General features: G+C 41.1%; 1 long non-coding RNA gene across 2 annotated transcripts in view; it reads left to right on the top strand.

Moving 5' to 3' along the window:
* LOC111759044 (uncharacterized) overlaps positions 1 to 10,170 on the top strand; it is an 82,586-nt gene extending 72,416 nt beyond the window's left edge. Inside the window, exon 4 of one of the 2 annotated variants that reach the window (XR_002793141.3) lies at positions 8,284 to 10,170. This is a non-coding gene — a long non-coding RNA (uncharacterized lncRNA). Of the gene's footprint in view, positions 1 to 4,653; positions 4,827 to 8,283 lie in introns of those variants that run through there. The other variant, XR_011649637.1, reaches the window with a different exon arrangement.
* Positions 10,171 to 10,607: the final 437 nt, after the last annotated feature.

Below are 10,607 nucleotides of genomic sequence, written 5' to 3' on the forward strand. Positions count from 1 at the left end.
ACCACTGTTGTTCAATATAGTGCTAGAAGTTCTACCTAGAGCAGTTAGGCAAGAAAAGAAATAAACGGCATCCAGTTTAAAAAGGAAGAATTAAATCTTTGACTTTTCACAGATTTTATGATCCTATACTTAGAAAATCCCAAAAGATCTACAACAAAACTACTAGAGCTAGTAAATGAATTCAGCAGTGTGACAGAATACAGGATTAATGTGCAAAAACCAGTAATGTTTCTATTCACTAGTAATGAGCAATCTGATGAGGAAGTCAGGGAAAAAATTCCATTTGTAATAGCAACAAAAAGAATCAAATATTTAGAAAATAAACGTATCCAAGAATGTAAAGCACTTGTATTCAGAAAACTACAATGCATTGCTAAAAGAAATAAAAGAAGACCTAAGTAAATGGAAGAACATTTCGTGCTTATGTGAAGACTAAATATTGCTAAGATGTCAGTTCTACCCAAATTGATATACAAATTCAATGCAATTCTGATAAAAATTCTAACAGCCTTTTTTTAAAAAGAAATAGAAAACCCAATTATCAAATTTATTTGGAAGGGTAAGAGACCCTAAATAGCAAGAAACATCTTAAAAAGAAGAATGAAGTTGGAGGACTCTCACTTCCATATAAAGTCATATATTCTAGCTACAGTGGTTGAAACACCATGATAGAAGCATAAAGATAAACATATAGACCAATGGAACCAAATTGATGGTTCAGAAACAGACCCTCACATCGGTGGTCAAGTGATTTTTGACAAGGCTGTCAAACCCACCTAGCTGGAGAAGAACAGTCTATTCAACAGTGGTGCTCGGAGAACTGAATATCAATATCCAAAAAAGAGAAAGAGGACCAGTACCTCACACCTTATACAAAAATGAACTCAAAATTGATCAAAGATATAAATATAAAAGCAAGAACCATAAAACTCGTAGAAGAAAATGCAGGGAAACATCTTCAAGAGCTGGTGGTAAGTGGGAAGTTCTTAAACCTTATACTGAAAGCACAAGCAACAAAAGAAAAAAATGGGTACATGGGACCTCCTCACACTTAAACACTTTTGTGCTTCAAGGGACTTTGCCAAGAAGGTAAAAAAGTAACCCATTCAATGGGAGAAAATTTTGAAACCACATAGCCAATAAGGGTTTGGTTTTCATGCTATATAAAGAGATCATACAGCTCAACAATAAAAGACCAAGCAATCTGATTAAAAATGGGCAAAAGACTTAGACATTTCTCCATAAAGGAAATACAAACGGCAAAAAAGTACATGAAAAAATGTTCAATATTATTAGCTATTAGGGAAATACAAATCAAAACTACAATGAGATATCACCTCACACCTCATGGAATGGTCATTATACACATACACACATACATATAACACACATACACACACACATATATAACAACAACAGAAAACAGCAAGTAATGGTGAGGATGTGGAGAAATAGGAACACCCCTTCCCTGTTGGTGGGAATGTAGAATGGTGCAGCCTCTGTGGAAGACAGTTTGGTGGTTCCTCGGGAAACTAAATATAGAACTGCCATGTGATCTGGTAATTCCTCTACTAGGAATATATTTAGAAGAACTGAAAATGGTAATGCAGATGTGAACAGACATCTGCACACAGATGTTTATATTGGCAGTATTCACAATTGCCAAAAGATGGAAACAACCTAAGTGTCCATCAACCAATGAATGGAAAAACAAAAAATGTGGTATATACATATGGAATACTGTGCTGCTGTAAGAAGAAATGAAATTGGGACACAAATGATAACGTAGATGAACCCTGAAGACATTATGCTGAGTGAAATAAGTCAGACACAAAAGGACAAATATTGTGTGGTCTCACCAATATGAACTAAATACAAAGAATAAACACATGGAGTTAAAACCTTAAGCTATAGGCTTGTAAGAGATAGGATGAGGACTGAGAAGGGGTTCTGATGCTTAATGTATGTAGAATTTTCAAGTAGCTTGACTGTAAAAGTGTAGAAATGGATAGAATTGATGGTAATGTATTATAGTAAGTATAACTAACATGGCTTGTTTATAAATGGGATTGTGGCTGAAAGGGGGTAATCTAGGGATATAAATATCAGTTGAAAGCAAGCTGGAGAATAATCTAGGGACTGAATAACACAGTGAACCCAGAGGTGGCTAAGGACTGTGGTTAGTAATACAAATACAAGAATGTTCTTCTATGAACAACAACAAATGTACATCACTTTTAAAAGGTGGCAAGAATATAGTGATGCATAGGAAAAATACAATTAATATAGCTTTTAGACTATAATTAAGAGCAATATTGTAACATTCTTGCATCAGTGTCAAAGAAGGCAGCATATCAATGCTAAGCATCAATATAGAGGGATATGGGATTTTTTCTTTTGGACTAAGGAAACATTTACTAGGTGATGACTGCAGAACTCTATGATGAAAGTGGGAGCCACTCACTGTACACTTTGGATAGAATATAAGGCATAGGACTGTATAACACAGCAAATCATGTGGTGGAAGATGGACTGTGGTTAATAAATTGTTCTCTCATGAACTGTAACGAATGTACAATACTAATACGTAGTGTTAATAATAGATAATAGGGATGTGTGCAAAAATATACCAAGTGTATGCTGTGGACCATAGTTAGTGGTAATAGTCTGATCATGTTCTTTCATAATCTGTAACAAATATTCCACAACGATGTAAGGTGTTTGTGGAGGGGTGATATACAGGAATTCTGCATATTATGCAGGATTTGTTTTGTAAGCTCATAACTTCTCTTTAAAAAATGAATGAAAAAAAGGTTTAGATTTTTATCTTGGTAGAAATGAGCTAGTGGAATAGATATAGTATATAGTGTATAGGGTAGAGGAGTGACACGGTTAGATTTGTGTTTCACAAAAATTTCTGACTGCAGAAAGAGGCTGGGGTAGCAGATGAAAACTCTATCATTGGTCTGGGCAACAGAGGAAGGAAACCTGAACTAAGATAGTAGCAGGTTGGAGAGGAAGGGGTGGGTCTGAGAGCTAGAATTGATGGGACTTAATGTCTTGATTCACAGGGAACCCAGGGCAAAAGGTGTTAAAGGATGGTCCTCAGTTTCTCCCTTGGTTAATTGGGAAAAAAATGCAATGATGTTAAGGAAGTAAGGGAAGATAGAATCACATTTTGGAAGAAATATATTGAGCTCAGTTTGAGACACATTGTGATGAGCTTATGGCACCATCCAGTAGGCATTGAAACTTTATACCTAGAGGTGAAGAGATGAGTTAGAATAAAGAAGCATATAGCAGTATCTGCCTAGCCGTATTAGATTCCAGAGAAAGTTCGAAGCACAAGAGAAGAAAAAAAGTGAAACAGCAAACTAGGGAACACTAACACTGAAGAGCCAGAGAAGTGACATACACTAATCAAGAAATCTGAGAAAGAATGATCAGAGGATTAGAAGGAGAACCAGGAGAGAGAGAATTATAGAAGTTAGAGGAGATGTGTGAGCATGAGGTAGTAACCATACAGGTCAAATTGTGCAGTAAGATGCAGGTAAGATGAAAGCTGACTGTAGTTCATGATATTTGACATTTGAGCCATTGTCTTCAAAGAGCATAGTTTCATGAAAGTGGAGATAGTGGTAGTAAAGCGAGGTCATCTTAGCTTAAGAGGGGCTAGATGGTGAGGAAGTAGGCAGAGCAAGAGACAACTACTCTTTCTAGGAGTCAGATATGAAGAAAAGGCAATATCTTAGTTATCAGGACACTGAAACAAATACCCTACAATGGATTGGCTTAACAACAGGAATATAATAGCTCATGATTTTGAGGATAGGAGTAGTCCGAAAATGAGGCCTCAGCAAGATGATGCTCTCTCCCCCAAGACTATGATGTCACGTGGCTGGCTGCTTGCAATTCTTGATTCTTGTCTTTTCTGTCACAGAAAGTGTCCTCTCCTTTCTCTTCCAGGTTCTGTTGACTTCCAGCTCCTTCCTGTGGCTTTCTCTCTATGTCTGAATTTCATTCTGCATGTAAAGGACTCCAGTAATCTGGATTAAAAGCCAATTTGATTCAGTTGGCCACACTTTAAAAGTAGTATCTTCACAAGGTCCTCTAATTATAATGGGTTCACACCCACAGGGGAAGATTAGGAACATGTTTTTTTTTTCCCCAGGCTATATAATTCAACCTACCACAGGAGACATCCGGGCAGAAGCTTAAGGATGAAGAGAGAGATGGTAGACTGACTACAAAACTGGCTCAAATCCTTCATCCCTCCCAGAATCCACACCCCTTCCATTGTGACTTTGCAATTCCTTCCATCAAGAAGTAGAATGTATTTCTTCACCCGAGGGCTAGCCTTACGATTTGCTTTGGCTAATAAAATGAGGCAGAAGTGATTTTTTTTAAGTTTTTTTTTATTTCTCCCCCAACCCCCTTTGTTGTTTGCACTTGCTGTCTGCACTCTGTGTCTGCTTGTCTTCTTTTAGGAGGTACCGGAAACTGTACCCAGGACCTCCCGTGCGGGAGGGAGGTGTCCAATTGCTTGAGCCATGTCTGCTCCCTGCTTGTGTGTCTCTCAGTGTGTCTCCTTGTTGTGTCATCTCACCACAACAGCCCACCATGTCACCTCATTGTCTTGCTCATCTTCTTTAGGAGGCACCGGGAACCGAACTGGGACCTCCCATGTGGGAGGCAGGTGCCCAGCTGCTTAAGCCACATCCACTCCCACAATTGTATGCCAGTTTAAGAGACCTCACCTACCTCTGCTCTCTCTCTTGAAATCTTGCCCAGCTTCCCTGAGAACAAGCCTGCACTAATCCACTGGATAAGAGGTCAGTGTCCCAGTCTCTCCTAGCCATAACTAAAAATCTACCAATTGCCAAGAGATAGATTTAAGATTCAAGGGAGAGGGAGTAAGTGATGGGAGAAGAGGATGTCACCAAAAGGTCAGGTGAAAGATTAGCCTGGAAAATGGCAGAGGGCCTCTTTTGTTATTGATAAATGATAAGGAGGTGGGGATGGGAATAATAGCTCAATGAGATGTCCTGGACTGAAATTCAGTGCATCACTGGCACTTCAGTCCTAAACTGGGAACAAGCTGGTAGCTTCTCCAGCTCTATTTTTGGACATACTCATATTTAACATTCAACCAAAAATTAATGCTCCAAACTTACACACATTCACATCTTTCAAAGCTAAAAGGGGCATTTGAGACAGATTTCCTTTTGTTTTCACTGGCATGTCAAATGCTGCAGTGACAGCAAAGGAATAATCTTCAGTTTGTATATAATGAGGGCTGAAATTTCCATCTCCACACACTGATCATTAATTTTATTTCACTAGATAAACTGACAGCAAAGTCTCAGGTACTTATACAAAATTTTGAAAAATCAACCTAACTACTCAAATCTACATTATTATTCTTTGCTGTCACTTTAAAGTTCATTTTGTCTATATGCACTCATTTTCAATTGTGTCATCATCTGCTAGATTCCTCAGAAGCAAATCATTACTTAATCCTTGTCATATATTCCTCTATCCTAAAAAATATGGTTTATTGGAAAGACAACTGGATTGGGGATAGAAAAACTGAGTCTGCCTTTAACTAGCAAAATTATCGAGGGTCAATCAGCCAACCTCAGTTTCCTTATCTGAAAAATTTATTCCTCCAAAAAATATTTGCAGAGTATTTACTGTGTGCCAGGCACTGTTCTAGTGCTTAGGGTACATTAGTGAAATAAACAAAGATCTCTGCCCTCAGAGAGCTAACATTCTAGAGGAGCCAGACAATGGAAGAGAAATGTAATAAACAGGATAATTATATGATAGAATGTAAACTGTTATGGAAAACATTAAAAAGAAATTGGGGGCAGGAAAAGGTTGAAAGCTGGCTGGCTCAATGGTAGAACCTCATGGAAGAGGTAACTGAAGGAAGGTGAAAGAATTACTATGCAGGTGTCTGGGGGCAGAATGTTCCAGGCAGAATTCCTAAGAGTGTATCTGAACATATTCTGGGAGCAGCAAGGAGGCCAGCGTGGCTGAAGCAGAGTGATCAAGGGCAAGAGTGGCAAGAAATGATGTCAGGAGGTAGCAGGGGCCAGAGCCCTTAGGACCTTGTAGGCAATTGGGATGCTTCTGGCTTTTATTCTGAGTGGCAGGAGGAGTCATTGGAGGATTTTGGCAGTGGAGAAACATGATCTGATTTAGGTCTTAAAAGGATCATTCTCGTGGCTTAAGAATAAATGGTTAGGGTGATAAGGAAGGAAGTAAGGAGACAGTTAATAGGCTGGTTTAATAATCCGGCCGGGGGTGATGGTGGCTCACATTAGGGTGGTAAGAAGTGGTCAGCTCAGGGTAGGTCTGAAGGTGGAGCCGACAGGATGAACTGGCCTGCACAATGGCCCCGACCTTAAACTCCACTAGATTTAACTAGCCTTTTCACAGGCCAATCTACTGCTTTTGAATTATTTTTCAAGGAGTTAGCAAAGCTGCTATTGGACCAGAAGAACCAGAGCCTGTCGTCTGGGCCTGAGTGAGACTCCCTTGCCCATGGTCACGCCTTGCTTTCATTTCTGCCAGGAGGTCCCTCGCAGCTCTCTGGAGGAAGAACATCCCGGGCAAAGTTCCTCAGAGTGCCCCGTCAGGCTCTCCTGTCCTCTACACTCCATTTCTGCTGGTTGACCTCAGAGGAGGTTTATAATGCAGATGACCTTTGGGCCAACCAAGTGGTCAACTGGTCCCTTTTGAGCTAGCCCCTTGGGACTAGGTGCCAGAGCTGGTGGCCTTGCATTTTACCTTCAGGGAGCACTGGTGATGTTTTCCTGCCATCCAAAAGGTTCTGCCAAATGTCTCATAGATATTTTCTATGCACCTTCCTACTCTGCACAGGGCAATTGAAGCATGCAAATGTAGGAAAAGGCATGGCTCTTGGGAAGGGAATTGCCATTTCTGGTACCACATGTGCTAGGTGTTTTACATTCTTTATTTCCTTTAATCCTTAACAACACTTCTGCCTCCCTCTGGAGTTAGCATTTTCCCTATTATACAGATAAGGAAAAGAAGTTTCAGAGTGTTTAGGAAACTTGCCTACAGTCACTTAGCTAGTAAGTTTCAAAGGATTTGATTCCCAAGTGCACGTCCTTACCACTGTATCACACCACTTCTTTTGTCCCTGCGTGTTCCTCCCCTTCTTTTAGGAGGTGCCGGCATTTGAACCTGGGACCTTGTAAATGCAAAGTAGGCACTCAGCCGCTAAGCATCACCCGCTCCCCTGTGTGCCTTTTCCTCTCATGGAGAAATCAGGTGTACATACACGAAACAATTGTAGAATCATTTTATGCAATAGTATGCTGGTTAAGAGCTTGGGCTCTGTAGTCACATGGATTGGGATCAGATTTCAACCCTGCCACATCATAGCTGTGTGATTATGGGTAAGTTATTTCACTATTCTGGGCCTCAGTTCCCTCACTTGTAAAACATGGATAATATAGGTCCCCACCTCATAAAGTTGTTGGGAGGATTAAATGAAATAATGCCCACAAAGTGCACAGCATCTCTTATGTAATTGCTAATATATGTTGACACTTATTCTCATACATTGTTGATGGATTTTTAAAGAGCACAGATGCTTATGTAGAGAGTGATATTTCTGGAGGGCTTGTAAAAAGGCAAAGGAACTGGGCACAGAGCGGCAGATACGGGAGCTGAGGAGCTGGCACAAGGTGTACACTTTATTTATACACCTTGTTGGGCCATATGCTATTAATTATTCAAATAAACAAGAAGAAAACTTTAGAGAAATGCTATTATCATTATAAAGAATTTGGCCTAAGTAATCCATCAGTGGGGTACAGTGATTTGGAAAAGTTTCTCAGAGGAGGTAAATGGAACAGGGCCTTGAAGCAGGTAAATAATTTTGATGACAGAATGAAAAACTGGGAGGCATTTTAAGTGAAAGATTTACGCTCTTGCAGAGCGTAAAGGCAAGAATGAGCAGCCGGTGAATGCAGTCCATTTGGCATTGTGTTGGTGCTGTGGAGATGCCTAATCCAGGTGATAGATTGGAGTAGGTTGCTTTTCAGATACCTCTAGTGGAAGAGAGAAGGTGTACATAAGAAAAGGACAAAAACACTACCTCAAACACGAAAATTGAGGAAAAGTAGTTCTGGAAAAAGATTGCTGGTTGAGGCCAAATTCCACAAATGCTGCTGCCGGGATTATTCCGGTTCATCAATCCAAATTGAGCTGGAGGAAGCTTTGACCTCCCCCTCTCTCTGCCCGCAGGTCAGCTGTCCCCATTCCTCAGGTCATCACTCATCAAGAGGGGATAATCCAAGGACAGCAGGATCTGCTACATCACTTGGATTTAGGAGCAAGAAACCCACCGGGCAGCTAAGCATAACAACGACCCACCATTAACGCACTAGGAGAAGAGCACGATGAGGAGTTTGTCTGAGAAGAACCCAGGCACACGTGCTGACAGTGCCCACGGAGATGCTCTCCACCGGGAGCCCTGCCTGCTGAACTCGTGGCACACTCCCCTCCCCAGAGCAGCCTGGATGTGGGCACAGCGTCAGTTCAGACATGGTCTGTGCCTGGACCTAGAGCGACTGCAGAGTCAATCAGACCTAGGCTTGAGTTCTTATTCTGCCACTTCTTCTAATATGATTTGAATGTTTAAATCTCTCTGATTCCCTTGTCTGCAAAATAGGGCTAATGCCTAGATAGGGCCTTTTAAGAGGATCAAATGCAGTACTGAAAAGCCCAAGCTAGGCCCGTCCTTTTATGGGAAAAAGGCAAGGTGTGGGGCCAAAAAAAGGAACTGATATAAAACAAAAACCATTCTCAAAATTATCCTTAGTCCAAGCATTCAGGATCAGAAGGTATGCTTATTTCTTTACCTCAGATTCCAGGGAGATGGGAAAGGGGGGAAGAGAGAGAGAAGAAAAGAAGGAAGAAAGAAAGGAAGAGAGAGAGAAAGAGAGAAAGTAAAAGAGAAAGAAAAGAGAAAAATGGGCTCAGGCAGGAAGCCAGATTCTGACTCTTACACAACAAAATTCACTCTGATTTTCAGACAATGTTGCTCTCCTTCCTCAAGCACTGGGGCCACAAGGCATTATGCCAAGGAAGTCAGCAGCCTGGCAGATATTTTGAACTGATCCTGAGATCGAACGACAGGCCATTTGCACCATATGCCACTGACACGTTAATCTAGGCCAAGGATGCTAGGCACCTGGGGACAGCCACGCTGAAATGCCATTTAGGCAGGGCTCCCCAGCGCCAGTGGCAGAAGTTCATCAAAGCAAACAGCAAAGGCAGCCAAGAAGATATAAGTGGAAAGGAGGAGTCAAAGGGAGGTGCAGTGTCTACGCTTGAAAGATTTTTATTATGCTTTGAGGAGAGCTGCAGATTCAACAGAACATCAAGCCTGGGTATTAACAGGCTGGACAAATGAGCGCCTGCTACCTTTGCACCCACTACACTAGCCTTCCATCCATGGGGAAAGACTGGGCGATGCTCCAGTCCACCAGAACGGCCTGCTTTATCTCTGCAGTTTCATGGTAAAAAGCCTGAGCATGTGGTTGCCGAGCGACTGTAGTAGATGTCCCAGCGTCTGGCTTCCTAGGGTCCAATTTGGTGGGAGCACTCTGGGCCTTTCGTTTCTCTCTCCCCTTTGCCCAGCCCTGTTTCTTGGTTACCGCAAGCAGTAATGAGCTTCTCCAGCCCAGCATGAGGACAGGCTCACAGCCAGAACATGAAAAAGGCTGAGCTCTTGTGGGGCAGCTACTCTATTTCATGGGCAGATCACACATCTGTTTTTTTTTCCTTCTCCTTCTGCTGTGATGTAACTACACTAATGATTGTTTAAAAGTAGGAATAAGGCAGTACTATGGCTTTATGGGAAAAAAGTCACAGCAGGATAACTGCAGCAGACGTCATAAAAGGAGCTCTGAATGAAATGCCCACCCACTCGTGTACCAAATGATTTTCCAGGAGCAAAAGGACCATTCTAGCTTAAGGAATTATAATAAACAAATAGAATCACTACCTTAATTATTTTCTTCCAGGAAAATGAGGTTAAAAATTTTCAAATCTTCTGTTAATAATGTTAGTTGTTTTTCATTGTCAGAAGAATCTGAAAGATGGTAAAAATAAAAATAGGCCACCAAAGAATGTGGGCGTTTTCCAAAGTTTGCTATAGTGAGTAGTTCTGAGTTGTGACTGAGAGTATGGGCTCTGGAATCAGTCCTTAATTGAAGTCCAGAGCTCGATCCCTTACCCACTAATGACCGTTGGCATTTAACATCCTCAGTCTGTTTCTTTATCTGTAAAGTGGTACAGACTAACTCCCTCCAGAGTTGTTATGAGAATTAAATGAAACTATGTGTGTAGCCAGGAGCACACTTCCTGGCTTGTCATTAGGGTATCTATATTAAAATGACAGCCCTGATCTTGGGACCCACAGGCCATTATGCTTTTCAACAGAGAGACATTTTTGTGAACTTTTTTTTGCAAAAACTAAAACGGTATTTCAATCAACTGGCATTTTCTGGGCATTTACTGCTAGACCCATTGGGCTGTGTTATGCATTATGAAAGAGTCATAAG

Source organism: Dasypus novemcinctus, chromosome 9 (assembly GCF_030445035.2).
Source record: "Dasypus novemcinctus isolate mDasNov1 chromosome 9, mDasNov1.1.hap2, whole genome shotgun sequence".
NCBI classification, from domain to species: Eukaryota; Metazoa; Chordata; class Mammalia; order Cingulata; family Dasypodidae; genus Dasypus; species Dasypus novemcinctus.